A 22943-nucleotide genomic window follows, 5' to 3' on the forward strand; every position below is an offset into this window, starting at 1 on the left:
ATTAACAAGTCAGGAAATGACAGATGTTGTGAGGATGCAGAGAAAGAAGAACCTTCTTACACTATTGGTGGGAATGCAAGCTGATACACCTACCCTAGAAAACAATATGAAGGTTCCTCAAAAAGTTAAAAATAGAGCTACCCTATGACCCAGCAATTGCACCACTAGGTATCTACCCCAAAGAAACAAATGTAGTGATCCAAAGGGGCACTTGCATCCCAATGTTTATAGCAGCAATATCCACAATAGCCGAACTATGGAAAGAACCCAGATGTCCATTAACAGAGAAATGGATAAACAAAATGTGAGATTATACCACACACAATGCAATATTACTCAGCCATCAGAAAAGATGAAATCTTATAGATTTACATTGCTGTGGATGGAACTGGAAAGTATTATGCTGAGCAAAATAAGTCAATCAGAGAAAGACAATTATGCAGTTTCACTCATATGTGGAATTTAAGAAAACAGGATCAATGGGGAAAGGAGGGAAAAATAAAACAAAATCAGAGAGGGAGACAAACTGTAAGAGACTTAACTATATGAAACAGACTGAGGGTTGCTGAGGAGAAGGGGTGGGGGTAACTGGGTGATGGGCATTAAAGAGAGCACATGATGTAATGAACACTGGATATTATATGCAACTGATGAATTACTGAACTCTACATCTGACACTATGTTAATTTAAATAAAACAAATTTTTTAAAAATTAAAATTATCCTTTATAAGAGAGAAGAGGTTCTGGGATGATTTCATCTGTGGCAGAAAGGGAATCCTCCACAAGAGGAGTAGGAATCTGCCACAGCATGGGAGAAACCAGCCAAAGTTGGTATGCAGACTGGAGTCCTGCAGAGTCCTTGCCACAGAGTGAGTATGCTCCCACCCAGTAATTCTTCCCCATGAGCCTTAACAGAGTACACAGAACACACAAGTAATACAAAGAAAATTGAGAGCAAAACAGAACAGCAAGAGAGAGCTTCCACTTTCTTCCACCTGTTGAGGTACCCAGGGAATTACACAATACAAATCTATGGCTTGCTAAAGTCTGGCGGAGAAGCAACAGAACTGAGAGTAAGTCCCTCCAAGGCCCTCTAGTCCTTCACTACAGTGGAGAGAGAGAGATCTCAAAAAGCAGAAAGCCAAAGGAAGTACAAGAGAGAAAAATAAAATTTGGAAATACAAAAAGGTGGAAAACATACTGTCAAGATAAAAGAAATCTCCCAAGGATCTCCCAAGATATGAGAAGAAGCAAGAGAAATCTGATGTCTCATTAGGATTAAAATATTCAGTTTAAGCAGATCTACAAATGACCTAAATATGAGAAATATCAAATAGGAACTGTAAAATTGTTATAAATATGTTAAAGAATCTAATGGACAACAATGAGCAAATAATATGAGAAATTTCAGATGAGAGATGGAAACCTTAAAAAAATGACACAAGCTGAAACGCTTGCCATGAAAAACATATCAAAAAATAACTCATACAATGGGCTTACCTACATATATCTGAGGAAAAGATTAGTAAACTTGAAGAGGTCAACAGAAATTATCTAAAATGAAACCCAAAAGGGGGCTAGGAGAGAATGATAAAAGGAATGAGCATCTGAAATCTATGGAACAATATCAAGTGGTCTTGATTTAGCATACAAGCAATCAGCTTTTCAGATGGAAAGGAGAAAGTGAGTGTTTGAAATATTTGAAAATACAATAGCCAAAAGTTTTCTAAATTGACAAAGGTACCAACAATCAGAGAAAAAAAGTTAAACCCCAAGCAAGATAAAAAGTGAGTCACACCTAAGCACGTCACACTAAATTAGTATCAAAATAAAAGAGAAAATTCTGAAAACCAGCCAGAGGAAAAAGGACATTGCATACAGAGGGACAACAGTTTGAATTTTAGATGGAAATTTCATAGTCACAGAATGGGCAGATCAGAAAGACATAAAAATTCTAAATGTGTAGATATCTAACAATAAAGCTTCAAAATACATGGAACAAAAAAATGGGGAAAAAAACAAAAAATTTCAAATCAAAATGTTTCATTTTAACACCCACTTTTCAATAAGATTGAATTAGACAAAAAAAATTTCTAATGGCATAGGTTTGAAAAACATCAATCAACTTCACCTCATTGACATTTACAGAACACTTCACCTAACAGTAGCCAGAATATATATTCTTTTGTAATGGAAAATGCAATAGTCATATATAGGCTATATGCTGGAGAAAAAAAATAAGCCTCAAATTCCAAACAAATTAAATTACATCAATTATATTTCTTTGACCAAATGGTATTATATTAAAAAAGGAAAATAAAAGGAAAAAGAAGAAAATCCCAAAAGTCTTCGAAATTTAGCAACATATTTCTGTTTAATTCATAAGTAAAAGAGATCAGAAGGGAAATTTTAAAATATTTCAAATCAATTAATAACTTTTTTAAAAAAATCAAAATTTTGTGATGCAGCTAAAGCACTGCTTAGGGGGAAAGTTTAGCTTAAAAGGTATATATTAGAGAAGAATAATTCAAAATATTTAAACTTCCATTTTAAGAGGCTGGGGAATGTAGGGGTTCCTGGCTGGCTCAGTCAGAGGAGAATGCTTAATCTCGGGGTTGTGAGTTCAAGTCCCACACGGAGTGTAGAGATTACTTAAAAATAAATAAAAACTTAAAAATATATATTTTAAAGAATTTAGAGAAAAAAACAAATTAAAGCCAAAAGTAAAAGAACTGATGAAATAGAAAATTGAAAAATAAAAGTTAATTATTTGAACAAATGAAAATTCTTGGAAATCCTAGCAAGGATAACCAAGATATAAAACAGAAAACATAAATTATATGAGTCAATATTGAAATACGGGATGCCACTACAGAGCATACAAACATAAAAAAATAATAGACAGATAAAATAAAAAAAATTCCAGAACACACTACCTATAAAAGGTATTCTAAATTGAAATTCTCTATTAGAGAAATTGAATGTTGAAACAAAAATTTTCCCAACAACACAAAAAAGCAAAACAAAGTAAAAAACTCTCCAGATCTAGTTTCACCAGTAATTTCTACAAACGTTTAAGGAAAAAAAAATAGTAATCAAATTATTTTATGAAATGAAATGAAAATAGAGGCAAAATTAACTCTCCCCAACTTTTTGTATCAGACCAACATAACCCTAATAGAAAATGAGACAAAGATATTACAAGTTATGAAAGCTATAATCCATTATCCCTCGTGAACAAAGATGTAAAAAAATCCATAAAATATTAGCATATCAAATCTAGCAATATATAAAAAAGATCATGACCAAGTAAAGGTTATCCCAGTTATGCAAGATTGGTTTAAGTTTCGAAATTCAACTGATGTGATTTAAGAGACTAAAAAAGAAAAATCACATGAACATCTCAATTTATACAGTAAAGGCATTTAACAAAATTAACACCCATTCATGATAAAATTCTCAGCCAACTAAAAATAGAAGGGAACTTCTTCAACATGATAAATGCCATGTATGAAAAATCATCAGCTAGCATCATAATCAAATGGTGAAAGCTGAACAATTTCTCCCCCAAATCAGTAAGAAGTTAGACATATTCTCACATCACTTCTATTCAAAGATGTACAGTCTCAGCCAATACCATATTCAAAATGAAAAATAAAAGATATAAAGCCTATAAAGAAATAAAATTATAATTATTTATAGACAACATGATTTTCTACATAGAAAACTTTTTGACATCTACCAAAATGTTAGTAAAACTAATATATCAATTTAGCAAGGTCACAAGACACAAGGATAATAGGGTTTTATTTTTTAAAAGCATATCTACATACTAGCAACAAAACTGGGCAGTGAGGGAGAATGTAATACTATATTTAATAGTATCAAAAGCATCATAAACCTAATGAAAAATGTGCAAGACCTCTCTACTAAAACATATAATACATTGTTGAGAGCAATTAAAGAAAGCACTAAATAAAGATCTACATTAATAAATTAAAATACTCAGTAGGGGCACCTGGATAGCTCATTTAAGCAACTAAATCTTAATTTCAGCTCTAGCCATGATCTCAGGATCATGAGATCAAGCCCCAGTTCAGGCTCTGCACTCACCATCAAATCTACTTGGGAGTCTCTCTCTCCACCCCCACTCCCACCCCCACCCAGACCCTCCCCCAGCTTGTGCTCTCTAAATGAATAACCTTAAAAATAAAAAGACTCTGTATTGGTTACATGTCCACTTTTCTTAAATTGATATATAAATTCAACACAACCCAATCAAAATCCTAGCATATTTTAAAAAGAAAGTGATGAACTTATTCTAAAATTATATAAAATGCAAATGATTTTCAATTAGAAAAGCAATCTTAAATGAAAAACAATCTTCAATAACGAACAATCTTGATTAAGAAAAACTAAACTGGAGAATTTACACTACCTGATTCTGGATTATAAAGCTCTAATAATCAAGAAACTATGTCATTGGCATAGGGATAAACACAGAATGGAACACAAGAGAGTTCAGAAATTGACCCACACTTACACAGTCAATAGATTTTCAATACAAGTGTCAAGGTAACTGAACAGGAAAGTCTTTCCAATAATGGTGCTGGACCAACTAGATAAACACAATAAAATGATCCTTGACACCCCATCTCATTCCACATACAAAAAATAGATAAAGTATAGATACAAATGTAAAAGCTAAAACTATAAAGTTTCTAAAAGAAAATTTAGGAGAGTATCTTCATGGCCCTGGGATTAAGCAAATTTTCTTAGGACACAAAAACTACTAGCAATTTTAAACATGGATACATTAGATTTCACCAAAATTAAACATTTGTTCCTCAAAAAAACCATTAAGAATACAAGCCAATATTCACAATACTTACAAAAAAAATGACCCATTCCTAGAATATATAAATTTTTTAAAGTTTTACAATATTACTCAGCCATAAAAAGTAAAATAAAATCTTGCCATTTGTAATGACATGGATGGACCTAGAGGGTTGATAATTGTATAATTTGTTGTATATAATTCAGACCTCAATGAAAAACAGTCAATGCAGTACCATCACAGTCATTTTCCAATTAGGCTATCCCCTCTAGACACAGAGCTATAAAAGGCAAAAATGTCAATGAGAGGCATTTTTGGTGAGTCATTACCAGGATGTGCTGTTTTATGACAACAATATGTGCTAATAAATATTGAGTAACTTCCTCCCCAAAAGCCTCAAAGTTGAGTTATTCTGCTCCTCTACCAAAATCATCTTCATTATTTCTATGTAGTATCTAATTCCTTCAGAATTCTTGGGATAAAGTTAATTGTCTGATTTTATTAAATTCTAGACTGACGACCATTAAAGTAGATGATATGAAAAGAGCATTAAATTAAATATATGTTACTGTCATGTTATTTAACCTTGGAAACATAACTGGTATGTTTTATAAATATATTTTATAACTAGCTCATTTTACATATGCTTAAGGGCAATGTATATAAACTGAAGCATATCAAATTTTAACTCTTACTTCAATCACCTGGGGAGTTTGTTAAACATATGGATGCCATAGTCCTAACCAGTAGCTTCAGATTGTAGAGGAAGGGACCAAACATTTAAAAATAAAAAGCTTCTCATATCCATATGCTAATGTATACCAAAGTTCTAGAAATTTGGTATAAGGTAATCCAAAAATGATAATAAGGAAAAAAGTTTTACAACTCCTATGGTTCCTATTATTCTGGTACAGAAATAAGTTAGCAACCCCAAATAGGAAAGCATTACTCAGAGACTCTCTACAAGCAAAAATGTGTAAAGATTTGCTACTCAAAGAGTGGCTCACATGTCATCTTTAATTAAGATGTTTAATTAAAAGCATATAAATAGCAATAATGCTATATAAATAATTCTTAATGGATAATGAGAAAAGAGGGAATTACTTTTAACAGAATGTTGGAATTTAAACTGTGCTCCTGGGACGCCTGGGTGTCTCAGTGGTTGAGTGTCTGCCTTCAGCCCAGGGTGTGATCCCAGAGTTCCAGGACCGACTCCCACATCGGGCTGCCTGCATGGAGCCTGCTTCTCCCTCTACCTATGTCTCTACCTCTGTGTGTGTGTGTCTCATGAATAAATAAAATCTTTTTTTAGATTTTATTTATTTATTTATTCATGAGAGACATAGAGAAAGAGAAAGAGAGGCAGAGGGAGAAGCAGGTTCCATGCAGGGAGCCTGATGTGGGACTCGATCCCGGGATTCGGGATCAGGCCCTGGGCTGAAGGCAGATGCTCAACCACTGAGCCACCCAAGCATCCCTAAATAAAATCTTTTTAAAAAAATAAATTTATACTCCTCTGTTCATGTAGATACAGCTAAATGCACACCAAGCAATCCAGCTTATAGATTTAACACTATAACTTAGTATCTATTGTCTAATGTTCTCCCCCCAAAAATGAAACTGATGATCTATAATCTTCCTTTCAACTTAGAAATAATGACCCATATTCTCTGACTTCACATTATTGTGATAACGAAAATACAGAGTTGACAATGCTTGAGACAACACTTTGTTTAATCTTGGGAAGTGTTGAAGAAAACAAGACTTGCTTAGGTAACATGGCTTGCCTGTCGCGTGTGCTCCAATAAGCAGCAAACCCAAAGGTTCTGGGAATTCAGAAGTAACCAAAGTAGATAAGGAATCTGTTTTCATGTAGTTCCTGTTCCAGAGACTAAATGAGTAAGATAATTTCATATAATGTTAAGTACTATGAAGAAATACAAACAGTAATGTATGACTTGGGGCCAGGAGAGGAGTGGCTCCTTTAGATTGAGGAGTCAACCTATTCCTCTAAAATGATATATTTGAGCTGACAGTTCAGTAATGTGAAGAAGCCATCCTTGCTCAGAAGTAAGGACAAACTTTCCCTTCTGTGGATGGAGTAAGTTTGGCTAGTTCTGTGAACAGAAGGTCAGTGAAGAGCAAGAGAAAAAAATGGCAGGAGCTAAAATGAAGTACCAAGAACTACATGTAGTATGTCAACTTTCGAACTGTCTTCCCTAAATGCAAAGTGAATCCAATGGAGGGTTTTAAGCATCATGTTCAGACTTTTCACATTTAGTATATCATCCCACTCCCCAAATCAAAGAGCTCTACAAATTTTAATAGTTGATTCTTCAGAGAAAACAAGAGAGAAATCAATTCTTCAATTATTATCCTTTTTTACTTTTCATAACTCTTCCATTTATTCATCCTTTGTGTTGTGATACAGTCTCTGATATTTTATTAAAATCAAAATAACCAGCGGAAAGCCTGGGTGGCTCAGTTGATTAAGCATCTGATTCTCAGTTTCGGCTCAGGTCATGATCTCTGGGTCATGAGATTGAGGCTATGTTGGGCACCACACTGGGTGTGGGGCCACCTGAAGATTCTCTCTCTCCCTCTCACCCTCCCCCCCTAAAAATAAAACAATAAATCAAAATAACTACTTGTAGTGAATTTCTGAGAGCAGCAGATACAAATGAAAGCAAATTCCTTGTCTCCCGTCTCCTTGCAATTAATGTCTTTTGCAGTGGGTCAGTGGTTAAGGCATGGGAATAAGCATGAGGAAGCCATCAGGAATGTAATAAGGACTTTCAAAATAAGGGACTGTCAGGAAAGATGCCATCTCAAAATTTGGTTGCTATGCTTGGCTATAAAACCTTCAAATAAAATTAAAAACTAAAAATAGTGCCCTCCTGAGACACTAACACTCATGCTTATTTATAGGCTCTTTTAACTAAATTGTAAGACAGGAAAAGGTGGAGAAACAAACTCTGGTCCTTGCACTTTCATGCACACAAACAAACACACATCTATTATGTTCTGTATTTCTGACATTATGATAGAAGGAAGCACTAAATGAGACACAAAATTTAGAAGGGCAAAATGCTGGCAAACCAGAAAAAGAATTAAGAAATAATTCCCGTATATGTGTATTAATGTACAGTTGAGTTTTAAGTTAACATTACAACAGCAGAACTAGTTATAACTTTTGGAATTTCCACAGGTCCATTCAAGCCCCTCAAAATATATAATTAATCATTGCCACCTTGATTGTGTGTAACAATTTGTGGATATCTAAACAACTGACATTTATTTATTTCTAGAGAAATTTATTATATTTCTCTAAACGACAACCTGGTGTGGTAGGGCAGACAGGATAATTATAAATCCCATCTTATAGACAGGCTAACAGATTCAAAGATGCTATTATTTTATACATTATAAAGTTTATTTTCACACTGCAGAGAGGGTGATTTCTTTTTTGATTCACCTGTAGAGGACATCACAGAGTATTCATTAAAGCCTCACATCACAGAGTATTCATTAAAGCCTCACAAGACAAAGTGAAGGGCAGTAACTTGGTTGTCAGTAGTTTGGTGGAGTGGTTTAAAACCCCATCTGGGGCAGCCCTGGTGGCTCACCACCTTCAGCCCAGGGCATGCATGATCCTGGAGACCTGGAATTAAGTTCCGCATCGGGCTCCCTGCATGGAGCCTGCTTCTCCCTCTGTGTCTCTGCCTCTCTCTCTCTCTCTCTCTCTCAAGAATAAATTAAAAAAAAAAAAATCTGGCCATAGCAACTTTCTGAATACAGAAGCAACAAAGTATATAGGTTTGTGTAATCATCCAAAATGAGATCAGTAGGGATCCCTGGGTGGTGCAGTGGTTTAGCGCCTGCCTTTGGCCCAGGGCGCGATCCTGGAGACCCGGGATCAAATCCCACGTCGGGCTCCCGGTGCATGGAGCCTGCTTCTCCCTCTGCCTGTGTCTCTGCCTCTCTCTCTCTCTCTCTCTCTCTCTGTGTGTGTGACTATCATAAATAAATAAAAATTAAAAAAAAAAAAAAAAAAAAAACAAAAATGAGATAAAAGATAAGATAAAAGATACCAAGATATCCTTGGTAAAAGATAGCCAAGGAACATGGAGGACAGTGTATTTTATTTGCCCCTGGCAGCAAACCCACTGAAATCAGGCTATGAGATTCTGTCAGTAATTTAAGCTGTGCTTAGAAATGTAGCCCTTTGTTTTTACCCTTAAATTCCTCTTATATTAACATATATTAGCCTAATTTTCACTTTTTCTTAATTCACCTCTAATTTTTAAAACAAAGTATTAGGAAAGTAAAAACAACAACTCCCAAAGATTTAGCTAATATTTTAACATCTAACTCAGGTCAAATTGTTCTCCAGCCACTTGATCTTCCTATTCAACCATAATACACCCAAGAGTGGTATATAACAATTCATGAGGTGTGAGTTCCAGTCCTGGATGTCCCATTTGCCTACTTAGAAAATAAAACAAGAGCACATGCAAAGTTAAATAGCCATACAGGGTAATAAATACAAAATAAATGGCATAGACAAAAAGAGGAGCCAGGGTATAGGAAATGGATGGAAATGAGAATTTCATGTTCATCCCAATTGTGGTTTCCAAATACCATTTTGCACTAAAAGAAACCAGGGTTCTTTGGAAATACAGCTGATTCCAAATCTGGCATATCTGAAACTTGAGACAGAAATCTTGTCATTTAAAACAAGGAAGAGTCTCAAAAACTACTAGGATTAGATCAAAAGGACAGGAGAGCTAAACTGAGGGATTCTCTTTGGGTAACAATGAAACCATATGATCACTAAAAATAATAATAACTACAATGGACTGAACAATTTGCTAAACCGAGGAATTCATAACGATATATACAAAAAACACCATGGGTCACCTTTGGAGGTTGCTAGTATGCAAATGAATCAGGTAATTTCTTACTTTTCCTACATGTATGATATTTCATGGTAATACAACAGTTGATAAAGCAACATTAATAAATGCCAGAAGAATAACAGAATTAGAAAATCACATTTTGCAACTCCTATTGAAATTATGGATCTAGGCAAGGATCACCAGGGCTGCTTTTATTATTAGGTGAAAGGTCAGAGAGGAAATTAGGACAGAAGCATGAGGCTTGACTATACCTGAACCCATCCACCTTGGCATCATTACAGAATTAGACATGTTCCTTCCAACATAACAGGAGAAGTACATTTTCATTTGTAAATTATTTATTGGCCAATAAAAAGTAAAAACTGAATCTACTCAACTCTATATACCTCAATTCTAAGAAATATGGGAATATGTTAAATGACATCAACAGGATGGAATCAGCTGTACAATCAAGAAATAAATGATATGAAAATAAAAGTAAGGGGACTTAACAAATACATCAATTAAATGCAGTTGCAGAATTTGCTGGAATCCTGATACAAACAACAAGCTGTATGTAGATATTTTTGATACAGAAAAAATTGAACATGAACTGAATATTAGATGATATTCACCATTTTTAAAAATTCATTGGGTGTGATATTAGCATAGTGGTTACATTTGCTTTATCTTCTAAAATATTCAAAGAAAAAGTATATGTAAAATAAAAGTACAAGCCATGCAGTTGGAAAAAACATTTTTAACACATATAATCAACAAAAAATTTGTATCCAGAACACACATTTAACTAATTTAAAGCTGCCTAGTTAATAAAATACTTCAATCCATGCTTTTATCAAAATCTAATGAAATATTTATGCCTACATCAGCAATTCCAAGTATGATGTTATGAATAGTTTTATGATTTTTCTAACCAAGTTTGAAGTGTTTCAAAGATGACGAAACTGTCAATTGAGCACTGTAAAAAAAAAAAAAAAATGGCACCAATTCAAATTTCCTGGAGATTTTAAGAGACTTGATCAAACCTGAATAATTACTCCTAAATCAGTATCGATCCTAAGAGAGCAAATAAAATTAGCACTAAGCATTTAATTAACATTTCCTTCATTCAAACTATAGCTATGATATACTAGAGGGTTTCCTAGAAATGCTTTATGATACCCTGGAGCCTCATATAATTGATATGTACTGTATACTTAGGTTCATTTCTAAATGTCTGGATCATTACTTTTTTATTTTGAATTATCACTGAAATAATTATCTCTGATTGCTGTTGAGAGGTAACCACTGATACATTATCTAATGTTAATTGCTAGTCAGGAATACAGTCCCTCCCCAAATAATATTATTCCTACAGTTAATATGAACTTAAGTGATTTTAGCATAGTTTTGCTAAAAATAACTGTTCCTACTCCAAGACATTTTAGGTTTATAGATAAAATTCTAGATTTATTAGACTAATGACACATTGATAAAAATATTTAAGTGAAAGAATGATAATCACTTTCTGAAAGTGTAACTTTTCCCTTTCAAGGAGAACTAATCACACAAAATAAAACTGCATGGTGCTTACATGGAACCCAAGGGAAAACCTAGAGAAATAGTAAAATTTGGAGTCATTGACAAAAAAAAACAAAATATCATCAAGGAAAAGGCACCAAAAAACAGGCAAAGGATAGATGCAAAACATCATCAGATGATAACTGAAGATGATACTTAAAGTTCTCATTGATCTCTAAGAATATTTTGTGCAAAGATGTGAAATGCCTGATTTCCACAGTAAGATGTTTCTATCATAGCTTAGTGAAGCATTAAAAAATTACATATATTCAAAATTATTAGAATTATTTTTATCCATTAATGATGTGTACCTATCTGCTAAAAATCAATGAGTGCAAGCATTATGTGGCTTAGAAAATATTAGACTGGGTTTTGCAAGATTGTATGTCGCCTGATTCTGCTATCATATGAAATTTAAGCAAAAGAAAAAGAAACAAACAGCTGGGACTTAGTTTTCTTTTCCATAAAAAGAAAAGGGTTGACCAGTCAGCCAGTCTGTGAATCTATGATAATCAGCAAAATCAATTTACATGGTCTTCTTTAAAAATAAAAAAAATAAATAAATAAAAATAAAAATAAAAAATATATATATATATAATTACACCTTTGTGTAGCCTGTTGTTAAAAAAAAACAAATCATAGACATTTAAGAAACAAATAACCAAGATATTTTATTTCACTGGATAAAAAAACAAACGTGTAGGGATGACTGGGTAGCTCAGCGTTTGAGTGTCTGCCTTCGACTCAGAGCATAATCCCAAGATTCCGGGATCAACTATAAAAGTGCCTGCTTCTCCTTCTCCCTATGTCTCTGCCTTTCTCTGTGTGTCTCTCATGAATAAATAAATCTTTAAAAAAAAAGATATAGTGTTGGTTAGATTTACTGTATAGCATTCATCATTTAGTAAATGGCACTTTCATTTACATTATTGCTCTCATCCACATAATTTGTCTGAACTCAAAACCAAAAACATCTACTTCACTACTATTTATGTATAGAAGAATCATCTTCCCAACTATTGAGTGTACTTGTCCACGCAGGACCTGTATTCAAACCTTGATCACGTATCATTAGCCTGGGCAAATTCTCAAACATTGCTGAGCCATAGTTTTTAAGTGAAAAATCAGTATAGTACCACAGTCCTTCTAGGACTATTATGAAGATTAAACAAGAGAGCAAAAGTCTGGCTTATGTGAGATTAAGTAGCAGCAAGCACTTACATTTCACCCTTTACCCCTGCTAGATCCCAAATCACAAACAGGAAAGTAACATGTCTTTTGCATTCCACAGACACTTAATGATGCTAAACCCACAGAAGGCAATGCAATACCGGTGCTATCACTGACTCAATAAACATTTATCAAGACCAGTTTGTATCACACTTTGAGGTAGGCATAGGGAGAAAATAAAAATGAAGAATATCACAGCTCTTTCACTGGAGATTTCTAAATCAGCTTGACATTCAATAATAAGGATGAAGTAATTTTAACATAACTTAGAATAATTGTGACTGGAGGTTGACCAAAGTATTTAAAAATACAAAACAAATAATAAAAATGCATAGTCATTGTCATTGTCTAAACAAGACTTTAGTCTATGGACATTGTTTATTTCTGTAACTGAAAATGTCCCTTGAGGTTAAACTTTAATGGGCAAATATGAATATTTGTCTAATTGGAAACCTGTTTTCTTTTTCTTGGAGCAGGAATCACAGGAAAAACATTGCAGAGATTCAAGTTCCATGATAAAGAAGAAAAAACAAAAATGGGTTTTCATAGATGGGATGAAATCATGTTTCCATGGAAACCTTGAACTGGTTTGTTGCAACCCAACTTAAGTTGGCAATTTTGGCTAATTTCAACTATAAAAATAAATCTGGCAACTTGAAAAATTTACCCATACTATCATAAAGTGATTTTCAAATGATAGCTAAATACATGGAAAGTATCTCACTGGATTAAAGGCGTATTTTTTAATTTGTTTAATCATTACCAACTTCACCTGGCAAAGATATCATTTAAAATGGAAATAAGTCCAATGAACTAAGTTGTGCCAGAATAAACAGAATCTAGAATATGGTTGTCTTTTGATTCTAATGCTGGAGCAAGAACAGGGACAAGTACTTCCTCTATTACAGACTAGCAGAGTCTGTGGGTTTAATAGATTTTACTGAATCATGATAACCAAAATAGACCCAACATCCGATCCCAAACTTGCAGGCAAGGCTACTTTTTCTGCATTTAGATTATCTTATTTTCCAAATTAGAGATCCAGTTGATCATTGGCACATGTTGTCAGGCCAGATAAAACATCAAAGTGCTTATATTTTATCATCATAATCTTTAAAATATTTTTGTACTATGCATTACATTTAATAAAAATTTCATCCTTTTTTAAAGACCTCATTGTTATATGGGGATTAGCTCCAGCCTTTGAATTTGTTTCATATGAATTTCTTTTGCATGATCCCGAGCCTTTGGACACAACAATAAAAGCCAAAAGGCAGGCAAACATAAACCTGATCAACTTTGAATTAGAACTGTCCTTTCGTAAAACCTTGATCTCTGCTTCTCCATATCCAGTAACTATCTCTCAATCAAATTGAAGTAAAGTTTAACCTCCTTTGCCTCATCCATATGACAGTTCCAACACTGGGAAACTTACAACTAATTCTTAATGGATCATTCTTCTCTTGATTCATCTACTTGCATGTTCTTTTTTCTTCTTCCTTTCATTGCCAGGCTTCATAAGAGAGAGATTTCATTTTTTCCCCTCCAATCTCTCACTTCCTGCTGAAGCTTCCTCCCACTGTAATTTTATGTCTGACTTGCAGTCCTGTTAAAGGCACCAGTGATTTCCTAATTGCCAAATTAATTCTTTTTATTTTATTTTTAAGATTTTATTTATTTATTCATGAAAGACAGAGAGAGAAAGGCAGAGACATAGGCAGAGGGAGAAGCAGGCTCCAGGCAGAGAGTCCAATGTGGGACTAGATCCTGAGACCAGGGATCACACCTGGGCCAGGGGCAGGTGCTCAACCGCTGAGCCATCCAGGCATCCCTCAACTCTTTTTAATCATCTTGCTTAACCTCCATGCATTTGGCTCATATACACAGCTTTATTTTTTTCATTATAACTTTTTCCCTAAGTCTTCCTTGACATCACATTCCCCAGGAGTGATTTATTTTCAGACTTTTCTTAGAGTCCCTCCTATACTATCCTTTATGTGTTTAGGTTCCTGGGATTTAAACAGAGCCTATACTTTGCTAATTCTTCAAACTCTCACTTCATCCTCCCTTACAGCTTTAACTACCATTTTGATATCACTGAATCACAGATTTTTATCTCCAGGGCATACTTAACTTTTGCATTCAAGAGTCCATTTTTAAATAATTATATTCAAAAGTCTGCTGAACATCAACTTTAAGCAACCAAAATACATCATTTCAACAAATCTTGAAGTAAGCTCAAAACCTACTCCTAAAAAATTGCTAGTCTCTTTCTATTCCCTATTCAAGTAATGATTCTACCACTTACCCAGATATTCTAAATCATCATTATGGGTGTTTTTCAAAAGCTATTTTCTGTTGATCCTCTCTCATAACTAACAAGAAAATCCTCAAGATTCTATTTGCTCTATATCCACTGCCATAGTCAAAAGCTGGGGCTTTATAATTTCACATCCATCCATCCATACTATTGAGATACATGCAGAAGAAACATTTGATAATCTCAACATTCATTCATTATTTTGAAATACACAACAACCAGGCAGCCCGGTGGCTCAGCAGTTTAGCGCTGCCTGCAGCCCAGGGCGTGATCCTGGAGACCTAGGATCGAGTCCCACGTAGGGCTCCCTGCATGGAGCCTGCTTCCCCCTCTGCCTGTTGTCTCTGCCTCTCTGTGTGTCTCATGAATAAATAAAATCTTAAAAAAAAAAAAAAAGAAATACACAACAACCATTTACTACTTCAAAGTAAAATGACATGTTTTTTACATGATAAAAACAAAAACCTTTAGTAAACATAAAAAGTAATGGTGAAATATTAGAATTCTCATTGAATAAAGCCAGAAATAAGAATTCTCATTGAATAAAGCCAGAAATAATACCAGGATGCCTACAATAACTTCTATTTAGCACTGTAAGATACACTATCCAAGAAGACAACAAAAACACGTATAAGATTGAGAAAGGAATAAAATTATAAATATTCTTAGGGAAAATATCTAAACCTAAAAATCTACATAAAAAATAATAACAGATTTCAGCGAAGTTGCTGCATACAAAACTATGCTTTTAAAAAAATCAAATATTATTCCTTTACTTTAACAGCAAGAAATTTTAAAAATGAGTTTCCGAGCTATTTGGGTGGCTCAGTTGGTTATACCCCTAACTCTTGATCTCAGCCCAGATCATGATCTCAGGGTTATAAGATGGAGCCCTACATTGGCTCTATGCTCAGTGCAGTCCACTTATCCCTCTCCCTCTACTCCTCTACACACTTGCACATTCTCTAATAAATAAATAAAATCTTTTAAAAATGAGTTTCTGACTATCATTCACAATGGCAGTAAAAATAATGGCATGTCTAGGATGACTAGAACAAAATTATAATTAAAGGACAAACGTTTCTAAATATATGGAAAATGTGTTCATATGACAGGACATAATATCATCAAGGTAATAGATTTTTTTCCCACAAATTAATCTGTACATTAACGCAATTCTCATCAAAACCCAGGTGCTGGGGCTCCCTGGGTGACTCAGCAGTTTAGCACCTGCCTTCAGCTCAGGTCATGATCCTGGAGACCCGGGATGGAGTTCTGCATCGGGCTCCCTGCATGGAGCCTGCTTCTCCCTCTGCCTGTCTCTCTGCCCCCCTCTCTGTCTCTCATGAATAAATAAATAATATCTTTAAAAAAAAGAAAAAAAACAGGTGCTTTGTATTTGAGTTTAGCTATAGAACTTGACAAGCTGATAAAAACTCAAATGAAACAGGTGAAAATTAGCCAAATTTGAGAAAGAAAAATGAAGAGGAGTAGATTTGTACTACCAAATATCAAATCTCATTTTTCAACTACAGTAGTATTAGGAGCACCTGGGTGGTTCAGTTAGGCGTCCAACTCTTGATTGCAGCTCAGGTCATGAGATCAAGCCCCACATCAGGCTCCATACTCAGCGGGGAGTCTGCTTGAGTTTCTCTCTTTCCCTCTCCCTCTGCTCCTCCCTGCTGCACTCCCCCCCTTCTCTCTCTTTCTGTCTCTCTCAAATAAATAAATCTTTAAAACTATGGTAATTATAAAGATTCAGTATTAACAAAGGTTTAATCTGGAACAGTGGGTCTCAATAAAGATCCTAGAAACAAATCCACCTACATAAGTGGAAATTGTCATCAGGAGTGGCATTACAAATGGGTTTTGAAGAGATGGCTATTGAATAAATGTCCTATGATAACTGGTAACCATAGAGGGAGGAGAATTATAGATATATCTTTATTCACACCATATACCAGAGCCAAGTGCTGATGGATTAAAGACTTAAGTGTATAAGGCAAAACTTCAAGACTCTTAGGAGAATATAAAGGATATCTTTTTAACAATGGATAAGGAAGAAATTTATAGTTTCATAACAAAAGACATCATAAATTTAAAAAGACAAACCTAACCTGGAATAAAATATCTGCCATGAGCATTTCTAATAAAGTCTGATTAGATATATAAAGAAGGCCTACATTTGGCAAGAAAAATAGAAATAATACATTTAGACAATAGGTAAAGATTATGAAAAGAAATTCAAATAAGAGGAATCTTAGAGGTCCATTTTGGATATATGAGCAATCTTCATAATAGGAAAAAAAACTAGACCAAAATACTATTGACACCCACGAAAATATATTAACAACAAAAGTTAAAGATGATTTAGGAAAAAAGGAATTCATGCTCCTAAAAATGAGAATACACTGATATAGCACTTTGAAGAGCAATTTACAATGTTTAGTAAAGTTGAAAAAAGCATATGCTATAATCTCATGATCCTATTTCAAGGATTACCCTCTGAAAAATATACCTTTGTACAAAAGGAGACATCAAGGAGATATATCTATCCCTGTAGCATTATGTATAACCAGAAAAAAAAAAAGGAAGCAGCCTATCAATAAGAAGGTGAATACCTATTTCAAGACAGTAAAAATGGATGTTCTAGAGTTATGTGAACCAAGCAGAAGTCAAAACAATAAGTTCCACAAGGAACTACAATATAATGCCATCTACATAAATTCTAAAAGTTAGGAAACAATCATATGTTGTTTGGGGGTACATATGCATATAGTAAAAATACAAATGTTTACGTTGGAAGAACCCACAGCAAACTTCAAACAGCAATTATTTCTGGGTTTAAATGGATCAAAGTCATGAAGACATCTCTAGCTATTTACCTGCAATTTTGTTACTTGAAAAAAGACAGAACTATCTGAAATAAAGATGGGTGATGAGTTCATTGGTGTTTTGACTTTTTTTTTTTAAGATTTATTTATGATAGACACAGAGAGAGAGAAAGGCAGAGACATAGGAGGAGAGAGAAGCAGGCCCCATGCTGGGAGCCTGACGCGGGACTCGATCCCGGGACTCCAGAATAGCACCCTGGGCCAAAGGCAGGCGCCAAACCACCGAGCCACCCAGGAATCCCTCATTGGTGTTTTGTATTATTTTTCTATGTTTAAAATATTCTCTAATTTCTATTAATTAAAATCCTTTCATGGCTTCTATTGCTTTCAAGATACAGCTCTAGCCCTCTTCAAAAAAGCCCTCTTAGGATGTGGTCTCCACCTAACATTCAAGAATTATTCACTCCTGCTAGACATCACAATCCGCATGGTACCTTCCACGGTGGTATCTTTCCCAACCTCAGACTTAGGATTTTGTCTCACACTGACACTTCAGAGAAACTTTGATGTAACAACAGCTTGTATACATGCTCATCTTCCTCCACCAAAACATAAATTACTTGAGGACAAGGATATCTGAACTTTCTCTCCCTCCTCTGTGTTTCATAGTGCATTCATATACTAGAAACTCAATAAATGGGAGATGGATAGATTGATATACATAGACATCCATTAGGTCAGCCTTGTTTCCTACCAGCTCTCAGCTCTTAGATGTTCCTTGCCAGTAAAGAACTGGTCATAAACACTTGTCCAACATTAAGTGACTCTAAGAGTTTGGGTGGCCTCTAACTCTGCCTACATGCTCACTTACCCCAGATTTGTAGTTTTCTGTCCTCTCTTTGGTTCCCCCATTCCTGACCCACACTCTCTAGCTGCAGAAGTGTCCACCATCCTTACCTGGCAGTGCAATTACTTACAGATCAAGATGGTATTGTTTTTGAAAATTTGCCCATATCTAGGCACTTCTCTATTTTCCTTCCCATACTGCACAGGGCATAGTTCAAAGACCAGAGGCTTTCAATTAAAACATATTTAAATCCTTAAACTATGATTTACTTATGCCCACTGTGTGACTTAATCTCCCTGAATCTTACTTTCCTCTTCTTTAAAAAGAGGAACAAGCTTCTCCTATCTAACTTGAAGCATTACTGTGAATGTTAAGGAAATGGCATAAAAGCACCTTGTAAAGTCTCTCAGCCATTATAAGAACTCGATAATTTTTTTCATTCTTTCTCCTTAAATTTTTTAACACCACGATTTGAAGAAAAAAAAAATATATATATATGAGTGAAAAAACAACTGATTGCACTAGTTGAAGAATTCTCCCTCCTTTCCTGAACACTACAGTGTACTATATGCAAATTTTAAGCAGACATCCATCACTTTCCATAAGGTGATACACAATCATGTGCATGTGCATGTCTCCTAGTTGTCTGACTACTGAGTTCCCAGAAGGCAGAGTTTAAAACCACTAATGCTTTCCACATTACAATCAGTTAGCTATTTTAATGGCTCACCTACCACTGGTAAGATATTTAGTTTTACTTTTTCACAATGGTGATAGGTTTATGCTACTTCATCTTCATTTTCTGAGATAACTTCTTTTTGGGGGGGGGGGTGTCTCACATAGGTGGAATGACTGGCTAGGACAAAGCGTATAGAAGGCTGCTGTAGAACACTGCAATTCAAGTGGCACACAGGACCTACTGCTGCACTAGTGTGTTCCAACCAACCAACTAAGCAAACCAGTTCAGCTACCATCCAACCCCACACAGAAGACCAATATTATTATTTTTGGAGAAGTGTTTATTTGTAGAAAATTCATATTTTAGCTTTGAAATTGTGAACCAAGTAGAGCCAAAAGACAATACAACCAAATATAAAAACAACAAAAACATATCCATCATCCCCTATTCACACACAACATGAATTTCTTTTTGGCTGAGGATGTCTTTTAAAGCCCAGTCCACACAAGGATGACTCAAAGACATGCTGAGAACCCCATCCTCTTACATTCTATTTTGTTATCCAAATAATACCCATTGGAATTATCAACAGACCTCTTGACTACAGTCAACCTCACAGATGTGAGAGGCTCTGTAGTTGTATCTAGCCAATGCTATGTCACCATTATTCAATGCCTCTGGCTCTGGGAAGATTCAAGTTGAATTCCTGTCCCTAACCACCTGTAGAGTCTTAGAGTTATATTTTCTTAACATGTGATGTGTCTTTTTACCCAGGCTAAAATTTAACATGAGGGCTCAGCTGCATTTTTCTGCACATTTACATTTTCTAAAAAGTAAAAAATTTGAGGTCCTCTACCTCAACATCTTTCCTATTTTTTTTAAGATTTTATTTATTTATTCATGAGGCAAATAGGGAGAGAGAGAGGCAGAGGCATAGTCAGAGGGAGAAGCACCCCCCATGCAGAGAGCCCGATGTGGGACTCTATCCTGAGACCGTGAGATCATGCTGTGAGCCAAAGGCAGACGCCCAACTGCCGAGCCACCCAGGTGTCCCAACATCTTTCCTATTTTTAAAGTGACAAGATAATTAGTCATTTCTTTCTGAAAATTAAGTACATGAGATAGAAAGTGAGTCCTAATTACATTTTTCAAAGCAACTTACAAGTATTTCCCGTATTAAACGTATCAAAGTCACTGATACACATATTCTTCAAATGTGTTCTTACAAAATGACCAGTTCTTATTTTTAAGACACTTTTGAAGGTGTAGAGTTTAGTGCTAATTATAAAATGTATTAAGTTTCAAAATAAGAAATAGCGTTTGAGAGTAATACTCTCAAAAGTGATGAAAGTATGATGTTAGCTTTTCAATCAAAATAAGATTTCTATGAAAGCACATTTTATGAGTTTCACTGAATGGTGTCCTCTGTCTGAATAATTGAGCCAGTATATGGAGAGGATTTCATTTGGTAGAGTCCTACTCCTGGGTCATCTAAAGCTAAAATAATATTAGTTAAGTCAAGGATTTTTCTGTTAATTCAATCACCAGATTAGAACAAAAATCCAGCCCAACTGTGGGCTGCACAGCAGTGACAACTAAGGATTGACTTTTCTCTGAGACTCAAAATAGTGTGCATTAAATACATTTAATGAAAACGAAATTCCCAGTAAGAGAATAATAAATGGAATGGCCCTTAAGAGAAATAAACCAAATGATTGAAAAGTACCAGAAAATCCTTCCAACCCAGTTTCATTGTTCAGCAGATAAGAAGCTGGAGATCAATGAGGTTAAATATTCTAACCAACATCAAATGCAGTAACAGCACCAATATCAGAACCAAGGTCCGTTGTTTCCCAAAACAGTGTTCCCCCAATCTACCATACTGCCTCCCTTACCTGGGAAAAGGTTTAATGGTTTAATGGTCTAAGAAGTAACCTGCAGATGTCAGCCCATGGCTTAAATACAAAGAAGGCTTTATCCACAGGCAGCATCCCAGGAACCTCAAAACAACTCCACCTGCTCTTCAGCACTTAGCAAAACAATATTCCTCCAGTCCAAGCTCTGCAAAACAACAGATGCATGATTCTCCTCGTCATTGGGCCCCTCTGAGAGCTAGAGGCTGCAATACGTACACAGATGAGAAGCCAATTTTATTCCATCTGTCAGGAGAACTAAATATGATAAGAAAAGCTCAAGAATTTCACAAACTGTGACATACAATACAAAGTATTAAAAATTCTATGTTCCCCCCGCAAAATATTCTATGTCCTCAAATGAGAAGCTAACCTATTCCCTGACCTTTGCTACAGAACTATCTGAATATGGGGGTATAGCTCAGTGGTAGAGCATTTGACTGCAGAACTATCTGAATACAATTTACTACTTCTTTCTTTAAAGAGGAATGCATTAAAAATATTTATACAACACTAGCTTTATAAAAAATATTAGGAAAATTCTCAAATTTTTCTAAGGTATCTTTGCTTTCAAAGTAGAGAAAACATACTTGATGAATATGAATATTCAGTAGTCTTATATTCCTATCTGTTCCCTAATATTACTTACGCATAAAGGAGTTCACATTGTAAGAAGAAACTAAGAAAAACATCTTGAGTAACTTTATGAAAGTTGTTAATTATACCATTATTTTGTCTTCAGTATACTTCCCAACACTTCTTAAAATCAAAGGTTTTTCCTTTACTTTGTAATAAAATCACCACTTGGGTTGTCACTGCAGTAGATCTATAGGCAACAGCTCCCTCTTAGATGGAAATAAAACACATCCTTCATTCATCTCAATGATGAGACAATAGCTACACTACTGTATAGTTCCCATCACACGAGCACCACTTTAAAATAGTACCTGTTTTCTTTGTGCATGATGAGGGCCTGTTGCACAACTTCTTGAAATGTCTTTTAATTCCTGAAGTTTTAGGTCTCCTCTCTTTATATTGAATATATTATAAAATACTGAATACATCTGTTTGAGGTTTTTTGTTTAAAGATTTTATTTATTTATTCATGAGAGACACAGACAGAAACAGGCAGAGACACAGGCAGAGAGAGAAGCAGGATCCATGCAGGGAGCCCGATGTGGGACTCCAGGATCACGTCCTGGGCCAAAGGGAGGCGCTCAACCGCTGAGCCATCTGGACATCCCTGTTTGAGGTTTTTTGAACTAGTCTTTATTATTTCACACTTTTATATCTTAGGATCATTTTATTTTCAGGAGTAAAATTAAAGGGTGCTATCTCTGTCTCAGATGTAATTTTAGTATTTCTACCTGCCCACAGAAAGCAGGAAGAAAAAAAATTAAACTGGTTAGTATCTATTTTAAGTACTCCAAGTGGCTAAATCAGCTATTAGGTTAATGCCAGGAACAAAAAACTGACACTTGTGGAGAAAAATTATTGTAGAGGAAGGAGGTTGTCTCCATTATAATTCTGCATTGAAAAACCAATTTACATGAGATGAGTAAAGCAAACCCAAAGTACTGAAATCTATTACAAATTCAAATTATTTAAAATAAATAAACCTGATTTGGTTTACAGAAATGTAATTAGCAAAAATTACATCTCTTATAGCTATTGCTTTAGTGAAGTATACCTATATTTTTGGTATCATCAAGATAAATTCCATTTCATTACGTAGTTATGATAGCATTTTGTCACACAGCTGACTTCTGCTACAATGAATATTTTGCTGCTCTATCCACTGAA

The 22943-nt window shown here is 34.8% G+C and overlaps 1 protein-coding gene across 11 annotated transcripts in view; it reads right to left on the bottom strand.

Moving 5' to 3' along the window:
* The window catches only part of COL21A1 (collagen type XXI alpha 1 chain), a 240963-nt gene that overhangs the window by 118389 nt on the left and 99631 nt on the right, over window positions 1–22943 (bottom strand). The window lies entirely within an intron of this gene.

The sequence above is a fragment of the Canis lupus genome, chromosome 12 (genome assembly GCF_011100685.1).
Source record: "Canis lupus familiaris isolate Mischka breed German Shepherd chromosome 12, alternate assembly UU_Cfam_GSD_1.0, whole genome shotgun sequence".
Lineage (NCBI taxonomy): Eukaryota > Metazoa > Chordata > Mammalia > Carnivora > Canidae > Canis > Canis lupus.